Source organism: Sciurus carolinensis, chromosome 10, assembly GCF_902686445.1.
Source record: "Sciurus carolinensis chromosome 10, mSciCar1.2, whole genome shotgun sequence".
Classification (NCBI taxonomy): Eukaryota; Metazoa; Chordata; class Mammalia; order Rodentia; family Sciuridae; genus Sciurus; species Sciurus carolinensis.
The window spans coordinates 51092661-51105369 of record NC_062222.1 but is presented as its reverse complement, the minus strand read 5'-3'; the positions used below and the strand labels follow the sequence as shown (position 1 = coordinate 51105369).

Sequence of the window (12709 nt, the reverse complement as noted above, 5' to 3'; positions counted from 1 at the left end):
TTTGTCCTTCACCTTAAGATCATGGCTCCCCTCCTCTCCAGGTGCCCTCCTCTCCACTCCTCTTTTTTTCTGGATCTGATGTTCCCCTTTGTGATTCTCCTAGGCTTCTCTCAAACATATACTATCTCTCTCTCTTTTTTTTAATACTATATCTCTTTATTAAACCCTTCTCAAATTATGCTATTTTGAGTATGCTCTCTTTCTGGTTGGAACTCTTCCTGATTCATTTTTGTTGGAATTTTTGTAAAATATTTAAGACTTATATTGCTAGAATTATTATTTCAAGAGAGACCAATTCTTAGAATGCACCTATCTAATAATAGGGTAGTCTACCTTAAAAAGTATGTCAATAAGCCCAAAACATTGTTAAAATTTTAATAAAGTAAAAATTGATTTTTTAAAAAATTTTTGCATTATTGTGGATTGAACCCAGGGACTCACTCATGCTTAAACAAGTTTTCTACCACCAAGCTACATCCCTGGTCCTTTTAAGTTTTTATTTTAAGACAGGGTCTCACTAAGTTGCCTAGAGCCTTACTGTTGTTCTTGAACTTGTGACCTTCCTGACTCAGCCTTCAGAATCACTGATATTGCCGGTGTATACACCTCTGCACCCATCACTTTCCATTTTTTATTTTGAGATAGGGTTTTGCTAAATTGCCCAGGTTGGCCTCAACCCTAAGTAGCTGGGATTACAGGGATGTGCCACTACTCCCGGCACTTAATGTGATTTATAAAGTTACCTAACAGGGATTATCTTCTCTGCTCAATGACTGTTGTTCAACAACAACAACAAATTAGCATCATGGAAAACTTGCAAGGTTTTCCAAAATTTAAAACAATCTAAAATTTCAAAGTCAGTATTTTTCCACGTTCCTGGACTTCATACCATACTTTTTAACAACAATAAAACTCTGGAAATGCTGACAGGTCATACCTTTTATGGACCAAAATATCCTCTCAAAAAGAAAGTGAGAAACAAAATTAAAAATCCACTGAACACCAAAACTGTATTAGTCTATATGATTGATTTCTAAGGTTTTTCTTGATTTTGCAAAGAACTGTTAACTAGTTCTACAAGGAAAATTACATTAATATCTTTCTAGCTGGAAGTGGTGGCACGCACCTATAATGTCAGCGGCTCAGGAGGCTGAGTCAGGAGGATCGCAGGTTCAAAGCCAGCCTCAGCAACTTAGTGAGGTCATGAGCAACTTAGCAAGACCCTGACTCTAACAAAGTATAAAAAAAGGTCTGTGAATGTGGTTCACTAGTTAAGCACCCCTAGGTTCAATAACCAGTACCAAAAAAAAAAAAAAAAAAGATCTTTCTAAGCAGTGGTCTTCAGTACATATATTAATAAGAAAACTTACTCTGTGATAATTTGTGGAAGAGGAGAAATCTATCTAATCACAGACTAATCCCTTAAGTAAGCGTCTAAAACCTATTTTTGACTTATGGAAACATATGTCTCTTTTATCATAAACTATGATCATGTTTTCAAATTTTTATGAAACAGAGAATGCACTGCTTTCCTCTTTTCTAAAGAAAACCAAGCATTTCAATAAAATACCTGCCTTTGTAGAGGTTCTTCTTGGCTAAAGTTGTTCATGATACAGATGGCCAAATCCAAGTTGAAATGAAAAGTAACTAAGATTACTGGGCACAGTGGTGTTCACTTGTAATTCTAGTGACTTGGAGGTTGAAATAGGAGTATCACAAATTTGAGGCTAGCCTTAACAATTTAGAGAGGCCCTTAAGCAACTTATTATGACTCTGTCTCAAAATAAAAAATGAAAAACTGGGGTGATGTAGCTCAGTAGCTCAGTGGTAAAACTCCCTTGAGTTCAATTCTGAGTATCTGCCCCAAAAAGTAATTGGGGTTTCAAAATTGACCTTAACCTAATGTCACGACATTTCTCCTCTGAAAATAAATAAATAAATAAAATGATTGCCTTTCTTCAGGAATCAATATGGCAGTAATCACAGTATTGCAAAATGTCTTTGAATTAGATTCCCAGAACCAAAGTAGAAACAAAAGCCCTTACAAAATCAGTTTTCAAGGCTAAACTCCATTTGTTTCATTAATGCCAACCAATGCCCTCCACATTTTGAAATAGTTGGCGAATGTCCAGAGCACTGTGACATTATGAGTGCAGCCAATTTTCTTGTGGCTAAACTTATACTTAGATCATGGTTAAAATAGAGTAGGGAGTGGAGAGGTTTACTTTTTAAACTGTGGCCTTCACCTGTACATACGTAGATTCATGTGAAGAAACTAGGATTTTAAGAACAGTCACTAGTAAAACCACAAAAGGGTTATCCCAAGCCACAGCTGCCTATAACTGGAACTAGCCACAGAAACCTGGTTTTGAATTATCAACTCAAACAGTAAATTAATTAGGTCTCATGCTTACCATCCTCGGCTTATTTTCTGCTCAAAGGAAAATCTTTATTTAGCCCTAGAATGTTAAGAGATTACCTCATTGAATAAACTTTCTCAAGAGGGGTATTCCTACACCTACATTTACAAATCATTTCCTTTCTTGAAAATTAGTACAATAAATTGCCCAAAATACTCTTGAGTTCATCATGCAAATATCTCTTGGTCAGTCAATCATTAAGCAAGAATTCACCTACCAAATGCATTGACCAAAATCTTTAGATCACTCTTCCACAGTAAAATATGTTGAGAATTATAAAGGAGAATGATGGTTGTTACTAAGAGGGAAATCTGTAGGTCTGGAGTATTTAGGGGTGGAAAGTAAGTAATAAATCAAAATATATGCATAGACTATTTCTTATTTTTAATATGAGCTTTGGTTTATATGTGTAACCATGAAGTCAGTCAGATATATGAATCCCTCAGGAATGATCATATCAATAGAGATTTATCCCAAGGAGGAAAGTTTTCTCAATTATAAACTGATGTTATGGTCTGGATATGAGGTGTCCCCCAAAAGCTCTTGTGTGGGATAGTGCAAGAAGGTTCAGAGGAGAAATGATTGAGTTATAAGTCTTAACCCAATCAGTGATTTAATCCCCTGATAGGGATTAACTGAGTGATAACTGAAGTGGTAGGGGTGGCTAAAGGAAGTGGGAATTAGGGTGTAGCTATGGGGTATAAATGTTTTTTAAATGTAAACAGTTTATTTAACTTCAAAAATATTTCAGCATTCTAAACATACAAAAAATAACATAATGTTGCAAGCTGTATTTAAGTACAGAAAGTTCTTGAACTTTCATTGATGCAGTCGTCTTTGCTTTACTGACAACGAAAAGTTCTACAGTTCGTTTGAAAACAGTTTAAAATCTACTGTACTTAACTAAAAAAACAAATTCAAACACTTCTCATCCCAGTTGACCCCCGTTTTTCCCCAACTAAGAAAGGCAGCAGAATGCTATATCATTATGTACAAAAACAAGACAACCTGAAGCTAAACGGATGCCCACCACAAGGTCAACAGATCCAGCCTCATAGCGCACACCCTGAGCTGAGCTGTGGGCCCTCCAATAGGCATCTTCCCCACAACCTCAATGCCAGTAAGGAGCATCAAGAGTTTTTCTCGGTTGTTTTGTTATTTTTATAGTCTATAGATACGTACAGTTGATAACTGAGGATTTCTAGCCAATAACCATACTGTTAACACCACCTAACAAATTTAAAAAGTGCCAGAAACATCTTCAAATGCCTTGTCACATGAACAGCAAAGTGCACAGAGTGAGGAGAACACAAGAGTGCCTTTTCATTTTAAAAATGTTTGGAAATGTGTACAACTTTGATACACCCAGGGTGCTCTGGACGCCCAGGGCCACTTCATGTAAACCACTGACAATTTCTAGAGCACTTGGAGAGACTACAATACGATCATGATCAGATTCTGTAACTGAACCTAATGAGAGAAAGAGACACATCTCAAATGAGATGTGTCAATCACGGCACTCCCCTGCTCTAAAGTCTTCACAAGGAGATGGATAAACAGTTTTTTGTTCCTCCTCCTCCTCTTCTCCTTCCTCCTCTTCTCCCTCCTCCTCTTCTTCATCTTCCTCCTCCACCTTTAGCAGGACCCTTTGCACCATCAAACTTTCCTTTAGACTAATAGTCAGAACATCCTTGTCTTATTTCTCCTTCAGGTTTGCAGCCTTAGTGATGTATGGCTGCTTTTCTCTGTCACTTAAGTTATTCCACATCTCGCCCAGCTTTTTGCCCCATCTCCAATGGAGATCCCAGGATTTGTGGACTTGATCTTGGGGCGGTATTCTGAACAGAACAGGAAGAATCCAGACGGTGGTCTCTTGGGAGCATTAGGGTCCTTTTTCTTCTTGCCTCCTTTAGCTGGTCCATAATCCTTCATTTCCCAATCATAGCGCACTTCATCCGCCTCTGCCATTTCATCAGATTTAGATTTCTCTTTCCCAGACGTTGTCTTCCACCTCTCAGAGCACTTCTTGGGAAATTTTGCAAAACTGACAGGGACTTATGGATTTTTCTTCTTATGTTCTTCTCTGCAAGTCTGCACGAAGAAGTCAGAAGCAGACATCTTGCCCTTTGGTTTCTTGGGGTCACCTTTAGCCACCCTGACTGCATTGTACACTAGTCTGGGCAGCGCAGGGCACGATGTGTGGCTCAGGGCTCCTCAGCCTCGCGCTAGCTGCCTCCATGAGAGCTGCCCTCTAAATTCTTTACCTTGGGAGTGGAAACTCTTTCTTCTCTGATTCTCAGTCATCATGTGAGCTGTTTCCCTCTGCCACCCTCTTCCACCATGATGTCCTGCCTCATCTCGAGCCGGAGGATCAGAGCCTGCTGGCTATGGATTAAGACCTCTGACCAAGGCTGCAGAGCAGAAAGCAGCCTCTGTTTTGAGGAGGTGGAGTTAAGTATACATTTATTTTTTACTGTGACTTGTTAAGGACCACATTTTACAAAATGCCTTGTTTCCTTTATTATTGTTTCTGGAAAGGAAAGTTCTATTAAAATTGTTTTAGTTTGAATATAGAATATTTTTTTAAATTATGGCTTATTTTGAAAATTTGAGTTTAATTCAAATGTACACCAATACCTTCCAAAGTAAGGTAATAGTCAGAGACAATTGTTCTGATCAGATGGCTTAAAGAAATTTCTGGAATATTCACATTCGAAGATTCCTTATTAATGAATGTCTTTGACTTAAATCTAACCAAAAACTGCAACATTATTCTTTGTACATTTTCATTATATAGTGTTAACAAGCTTAGTTGCAAATAAAATACTTAAGCTATTTAAAAAAAAAAAAAAGACCTCTGAAACTGTGAACCCCCAAATAAACTTTTCCTCCTTTAAATTTGTTCTGGTCAGATCCTTTAGTCACAGCAGTGAAAAAGCTGCCTAAAACAACTGAGATGGGATTTTTTTCTAATAATTCTTGGACAAAAATTATATATAAGAGTGTTGTATGTATGAATCTACTTAAATTTGGCGACTTCCAAAAATTGAGAGACACTTAGTATGTGCTACAGTGGTGGTAACATTGGATAGGGAAAAAATGCTACTTACTTTTAGAGTTAAAACTTGTATCAGAATTCATTCCACAATCATACAAAGCCACTAAAAAACTGACTCATTTCTCAAAATGATCTTTCCCAAAAGTCTCCAATAAGAAGCATAGTATTGGATTATGTTACAATTATCCCTCACAGCAGTGTGACACACAGTGAGTATCATTGGGTAAAAATTTATTTCCACAAATTTCTCTTTGCAATAAAATGTAGATAAGAGAATTTTATTCACATCTAGATTCACAACAGCCTGTCAAGAAATTTTATATTTTTATTGATAGTTATTTTTCTAGCTATATACATTGAGTAAGACCTCAGCTTTCAGAAATCTGTTTATGCAAAGCAATTCTTGAGTGTTTTGGGGAAAGAGGTTTATATTCAGCAATAATATGTGTGCTTTTTACTAGAATCTCATTAATCATTACTAATTAGTCTAGACCGCCATCGTATTGTATGAACACGTCCCCCAGAGTGAGGCCTCCCAGGTTTGCAGGCTTCCCTGGTGACATTACTAGGTTCCAAAGCAGGAGTGTGAGTCTAAGTACACAGGTAGCTTCACCCTTCAACCATCTAGAGAAGTTGATCTGGGAGGCAATATCTTCTCAAGTTCTGAGCCTCTTTCCAGGTGTTAATGTAATACTGGATTTCCCTCATCACATAACCTTCTTATTTATCACTTTAGCCTTAGCTACTACTCTTTCTTCTCTCCATTAATACTCAAACAGCTCCACCTTTGGAAGGGACATTAGGTTCAGCCATGGTGCTCAATTGGACTACAGACAGCAATACTAGTCTAGCAAGGGCCTCCCCCTCAGTCCACTGCCATTTGCACAGGGTAATGTTACCTAGGTGCAGACCTAGTGGGCTATGATACCATCACTGATAATCCCACTTTTGCCAAGTGGGGTGAAGGCACAAACACTGGCATCAGGCCCTTGGAAGTTCTGTCATAAGATCCCCAAACATTGTTCTTTGCTGAAAAACCATCTCTTCTCTCAGCACTTACAGCTGTATCTCTGATCCTGTGACCAGGGTAATCAGGTGGGGGAGGGGGAGGGGCAGGGGTTTGAAATGGTATAGGAAAGAAAAAATAGTGATTACCATACCAGTACTTTACCCTGGAGTCATACCAGCATCCTTCTCCACTCCCTCCTCCCCAAATCCACCAAGACAAAAGGAAAATCTTATATCCTGTTCATGCTAAGTGTGAGCCAGCCCTTCAGGCCTGTATTTCCCCCCATTTTAGACAACTGCAGTATTAATTGCCCACTTCACTTCTCCCTTTTTGCTCTGAGGAGGGTATCTCTGCCATTGTTGCCTATTATGGGCTGTATGGTATGTCCTCTGGCCTGAAAAAATGACAGTTGGCTGTTTACGTGATGTGCTGTGTCCTGCTTCTCCTATAGCGCTTTGGAACAGTTTCATTTTCTACCAGCTAAGCAAAGCCCAGTCCAGAATTGGTGCCTACTCCTGTCAGGACCTCCAGAGCTGCTAACATCAGGTATCATTTGCCAGCTAAGTTCAGGTCTTCCCACCAGGGGGTCTGCCCCAGACCCGTTGATAGTTGAGGTCTCTTTTGCTGGAAGACAATTCTTTTTGGCATTTCGTGACTCTGAGAGTACCAAGGAATGCCTGGATTCAGCCCATCAGCCTGGCTACAATACTCCACATCGACTCATTTCATGGGCCCCGATGGCCTCCTTAAGGCAATACACAGGGCACCTGCTTGTTGATTTCTCACCTTTCAAACCTGGAAAGGGGTTCTTCTGATGGGCATGCACGTGTCCTATTTTAATATATGCCTCAAACTTCCATAAGGCCACATCTCACATGGGTATTGCTTTAATAGGCCAGGGTTCCACTGTTTCCTGCCTGACGGTGTGACCAGGTCATTAGTCACTGCCCAGGATAAGTAAAAACTCAAACATAGGGTCTTACTGCTACCTTCTTCTATCAGAGTGGCATCCTGCCAAATAGGATGCTGTTCGTTCACCCTGGAACTACCATTCACAAGCCCAGAAGCTCTTGGGTGGTCATTTGAGAGTTGTTTATAGGGCACGGTCCAAGTATCAAGAAAACCCAGGAGATCCTCTCATAGTGCAGAGTCAGTAATAGGAGGAAAGAGACTCCCTATTTCAGTATCTCTTCCTTGCATTCCCCAGGTGACATGAGAGTTTATTTTTACTTTTTATTTATTCATTTGCAATATTTGGAATTGGACATAGGGGCATTTTTCCACTGAGCTATATTCCTTGTCCTTTTAATTTTTTTAACTTTTAAATTTATTTTAATCAATCAACTTATTTATTTATATTTTGCTCTACTGGGGATGGAGCCCATGAGTGTTTACTACTGAGCTATATCCATAGCCTTTTTAAACCTTATTTCGAGATGGGGGTCTTTCTAAATTGCCCAAACTGGCCTGAAACTTGAGATCCTCCTGCCTTAGTCTCCCAAATTACCTGATTACAGGAACATGCTACCACACCTAGAGATCTTGTATAAACCACTAAATTCTCTAGTCCAAAATCCCTATAACAATTGCTAAGAGGTACACATAAGTTTCTTCTAGGCACCAGCCTGGGTTTCATATGGAACTATTAGCAACCCAGTTTCTATTCTATACTGTGTGTGCCCAGGTAATTGTACTGGTTGCCCTTTAGCATGTCTATTTAATTGCTTGAAGGGAAGATTTGCATGCCGTTTGTTTTACAATGTTAGAGGAAACATTTACCCACATAGATATGATGTCCATTCTCCAAAATGCAATCAGGAAAAACAGACATAACTCATCATTACCTAAAGCCTATGTAAACGTTTTAGTTTTCATATTCTATCCTTACATTTTGCTATTGTGGTGCCAGTAACTTCTGTACCCCAAGACCTTTTTTTTTTTTTTTTTTTTTTTTTTTTCCCAGTACCGGGGATTGAACCCAGGGGCACTTAACTACTGAGTCACATCCCCAAACCTTTCTATTTTTTTTTTATTTTGGAAATGCAAAATACATTTTTTTATTATTACTTTAGACAGAATCTTGCTAAGTTTCTTAAAGCCTCCCAAAGTTGCTGAGGCTGGCTTTGAACTTGTGATACTCCTACCTCAGCCTGCTAAGTCACTGGGATTACAGGTGTGGACCACACTGCACCTGGCCCCAAAACCTTTTTTATCCTCTCCTGTATAAAAGGCTTTGGGTTTCTGGTGCGGGTAGTGGGTAGGAGAGTGGAAGGATGTCAATGAGCCAAGGAACCCTGACCCTTAGGTCAATCTTTATCTTGATTATCTCAATTAATGGGTCTCCTTATTGCCCCAGGCAATTTCAGATAAGATTTCTTATCGTAATTTCTGACTCTTTTTTTTTTTCTTTTGCAGTATTGGGGATTGAACCCAGGTTTACTTTGCCACTGAGCTACATCCCCCAAAAGAGGAAAATTATGAGCTAAAGCAAACTTGCCTTCAAGCTGCCTGCACTCATTTCAGGGTAGGAAGCTGCTGACAAAGGGGGCCAGAGCTGCAAAGGAGGAGCACATTTATCTTCCAGACAAGAGGTTTTAAATGTCTCTCACTCAGAGGAAGAACTGAGTTGGACCTAATACAACTTAAAAACAGGTGACATATTTCACACACAAGAACCATTTGCAAATGGTTAAGTAGTTTGCCTGTAACTACTGAAAATGCTCTCCTTTTAGCATTTTCACTTCAAAGGAAAAGAATGAACTTTACTTTGTGACGCTAACATTATTACTGAGTACAGGAGTTTCAGGATAGCTGAAGACACAGAGGTTCCTGGAGGATGGTGGGTCTAGAGGGTTCGTGGAAGCTCCATGCCCCTTCTCCCATACCTCTACTTGTGCATCTGTTCATCTACATTCTCTGTAATTTCCTTTATAATAAACCAGTAGATGTTTTGTTTGCAGTAGGGAGAATTGAACCATGTCATGCATGCTAAGCAAGTAAGCTGCCATGGGGCTACATCTCCAGCCCTGATTGGTAAATGTAAGTAAATGTTTCCTTAAGTTCTGTGAGCCACTTTAGCAAATTCATTGAACCTGATGAAGGGGTGGTGTAAACCCTAACTTATAACAAGCTGGTTAGAAACACAGGGAAGCAACTGAGGACCTGTGACTGGCATCTAAACTGTGGGGAGACTGCCTTGGGACTGAACCCTCAACCTGTGGAATTTGATGCTACCTCCAGGTAGATATTGTCAAAATTGGATTAAATTAGAGGATACTGTTGCAGAATTGCTTGCCTGCAGTGGGGAGAAGTCCTTACCCTTTTTAAGGTCACAAAAGTCTCTGTTGATTGTGATGTGAGAGTAGAAGAAAAAATCACAGTTCATTTTTTTTTTTCCAACAGATTTGATACCTATGAAGCTGGACTTGCTAGAACATCTCTACTCAGTGGTTTGAAAAGAGAAAGAATAAAAAGATGGGAATGAGGAACCTTTGATTCCTGGGTGGCCACGGGCTGACCCATGGTATAGAGCAACGGCTGTGTGGCAGTCAGTTATTAAAGGTGAAAATGTCCCAGAGTTGAGAGATAAGTCAAAATCCTGGAGAGCTGGTGCATGGATGTATAAGGAAATGTGAACTACTAAGAAAAAAGTGAAATAAACAATCTCTTGGTCATTGCTATCTGTAATAGCTAAAATGAGAATAAAAGAGAATACTGGGTTGGGTTGGGCCTTGAGACTGGATCTAGCTCTCATGGCAGTCTACCCAAGCTTGGACCACTAGTCTCAAATCTACCCACAAATGGGAAAATTATGGCAGAACACAGAAAGTACCTCTAAGATCTTTGGTCCCCAAGAAGGTGGTCAATATGGAAGAAGAGCAAAAGCAAGAAAGTATTGAGCCCAGAGGGTAAGTGTGAAAAGACTGTATTGTTTTGTCGACTGGCTTCCTGTGGAGCCTTTACTAAAATTAACTGTGAAGTGACATATAGGAAGCACTGTAGCAGTGAATGCCACACAGAATGAAGAATACCTGAGGATTGATGCGGGGCCCACAGCCCGCTATGGAACCCTCACAGAAGGCTAGCCGTGCAATGCAGACACCAGGAGGTTATTCCTGAGGGAACAGCCAGCGTGGTGAACTGGATAAAACTACTGTAAAGTTTGTTTACCCTGAGAAGGAAGATTTCTGACTCAGCCTTTTTAATTTTACTTTGAGAGATAAAAAGGCAGCTCCTAAAGAAAATAATTTAATTGATGTATATATAATCATCCTTTTTTTTTTTTTTTTTGTAATCCCTAGTAAGGAGTCCTAACCAGAGATTTATTTGGTCTCTTTACAAACCTTGGGTACAAATATTGGTGGAAGCCATCAGCTGACCAATTATTCTTCCTTGTAACCCACCTCCCGCACACATTGGGGACTGAACACAGGGGTCTGTGATCCACATCCCAGCCTTTTTTTATTTTTCATTTTGAGACAGAACCTTGCTAACTTACTGAGACTGACCTTGAACTTGCAATCTTCCTGTCTCAGACCCCCATTTCTCTGGGATTACAGGCATGCACCACCATACCTGACTTCTTTATGATTTTTTTAAAACAATGAAATAATGTTACTTCAAGATGAGTTACTCAAAACTCGCTCTTCATAATCTCAAATTTGATCACATCCCTCCCCCTGATTAAATCCATTTTATAACTTCCCATTGCTCTTGAGTTAGACTCTTTCAGTTTGGAAAGATATAAAACCAAAATAAATAAGATTGTCTTTTAAAAGTGGAAAGTGGGCTAGGCATAGTGGTGCATGGCTGTAATCCCAGCAGTTTGGGAGACTGAGGAAAGAGGATCACAAGTTCAAAGCCAGCATCAGCAATTTAGTGAGGTCCTGAGCAATTTAGCAAGACTCTGTCTCAAAATAAAAAATGAACAAGGGCTGGGGATGTAACTCAGTGGTAAAATACCCCTGAGTTCAACCCCCAGTACCAAAAAAAAAAAAAAAAAAAAAAGGTGGAAAGAGGGGCAAGTGACTAATTTAATGAAAAATTCAACAGATAGATTATTTTAGATTATCTTTAAGTTCAGGTAGATGAAGGGCAGGGCTCATGTGGAGCTCTATCTCACTCTTTATTTCTTAGCTCCCATTTGATCTATTTTATTTACCTAATCTCTCCTATCAGGTAAATTCTTCATACACAATAGATGATAGAAACTCCAGGTTTACATTCTATACTTGCAACATCCAAATAGAAGAAGAAGAAAAAAAAAAAAAAGAGAGAGAGAGAGAAAAAAGAGCAGGGGTCGGGGTGGTATGGGGGTGGATCTTCTCCACTCCCAGAGCTGGTCCCATTGTTTTGATTTAACTGGTTTACATATGAACATGTGATCCAGATGTCCAGAGTCAATTACTAAAGTCAGAGGGATATGGTGTTCTGATTAGCCAGGTCTCTCTCTGTCAATGTTGACCTTCTGAGGTTAGAAGTGAAATAATCACATGAAATAATAGTGGGGAGAATAAACGTGTGGGGGAAGTGTAGCTCATCAGGAAAAATGAGGGCTAACTCTAGGAGTAACAGATTTTGGATAGGCCAAAACACAGATAATTTTATGGTTCACCTCATTGCTGCACAGTATACAGGTATCTATTTCTTTGTTAACATTTAAAAATCCCCAAGTCTATGTTAAGTAATAATGTCATATGGAATAAAAAACGTGTGTCAGCACCACTTAGGTTTTGCCAAGTCTGAGTCCAGACTCTTGTTTTCTTCAGGTTTTTTGTTTCATTTTTGTTGTTGTTTGTTTTGTTTTGCTTTTTTGAGATAGGATCTCACTGTGTTGCCCAGGCTGGTCTCAAACTCCCAGGCTCAAGTGAGCCTCCTGCCTCAGCCTCCCAAGTAGCTGGGACTAACAGGTATATAACCATTATTCCTGGCTTCTAGACTCTTGTTAAAGTGCATCATGGTGAGGTCTATTATAAAATGATATATTAAAGCACCTCCACTAAACACAATATATATTATAGGGAGGAAACTAACTATCATCAAAACTCCTATTTGAAAAAAAGGAAATGGGAGGTGACATAGATGGTCATCATTCTCTAAAATACATACTACCTTGCTGGACAGGACTGGCAATGACTTCTTGTTCAGGCTTTAGAGGGAATTCTTGGTCAGCACTTGGATTTGCTCTTGTGTGTGTATATATATATATATATATATGTTTGT

At 39.3% G+C, this 12709-nt stretch overlaps 1 pseudogene; it reads right to left on the bottom strand.

The window, feature by feature from the left end:
- Positions 1 to 3927: 3927 nt before the first annotated feature.
- LOC124994186 (high mobility group protein B3-like) lies at positions 3928 to 4724 on the bottom strand (annotated as a pseudogene).
- Positions 4725 to 12709: the final 7985 nt, after the last annotated feature.